The sequence below is a fragment of the Babylonia areolata genome, chromosome 1 (genome assembly GCF_041734735.1).
Source record: "Babylonia areolata isolate BAREFJ2019XMU chromosome 1, ASM4173473v1, whole genome shotgun sequence".
NCBI lineage: Eukaryota > Metazoa > Mollusca > Gastropoda > Neogastropoda > Buccinidae > Babylonia > Babylonia areolata.
Genome location: NC_134876.1, coordinates 18,758,769 through 18,759,246, shown reverse-complemented (window position 1 = coordinate 18,759,246; position 478 = coordinate 18,758,769).

Below are 478 nucleotides of genomic sequence, written 5' to 3'. Positions count from 1 at the left end.
ATAACAGTTATCTATCCATGGTAGCATTCTTCAGTCATCAACATAGACATCCTACGGCCTAACCTAACCTATCTACTGCCTATGTTGACTTAGAATCTAACACGTCACATACCTCTTGAAATCATCATCCAGCTGCAGACCTGTCTTCTAAGGGTTTGCTCTGATCTCTCTCTGCTCGGTCCGCTCTTCGACTCTGCTCTTCGGGTCTCTTCTTCGGGGTCTTTGTGTTCAGCCTTATATATAGCCCAGAACTGACCAGTCTCCCCATTCGTATTCCACGTTAATGAAAATGATTACTCCCCTACATCTTTGAAGCCTATTCAATTGCCTGCCGTCCGGCCGCGTTATCTCCGCTGGGAGTTACACATCGCTGGGCTTGCTTTCTTTGTGCTCTCGCACACATGTCCAGAATAACGGCCATCACTTAATAATTCTATTGCCTGATGCCCACACGTGCTGGACTGGCCTCGGAGTGTGT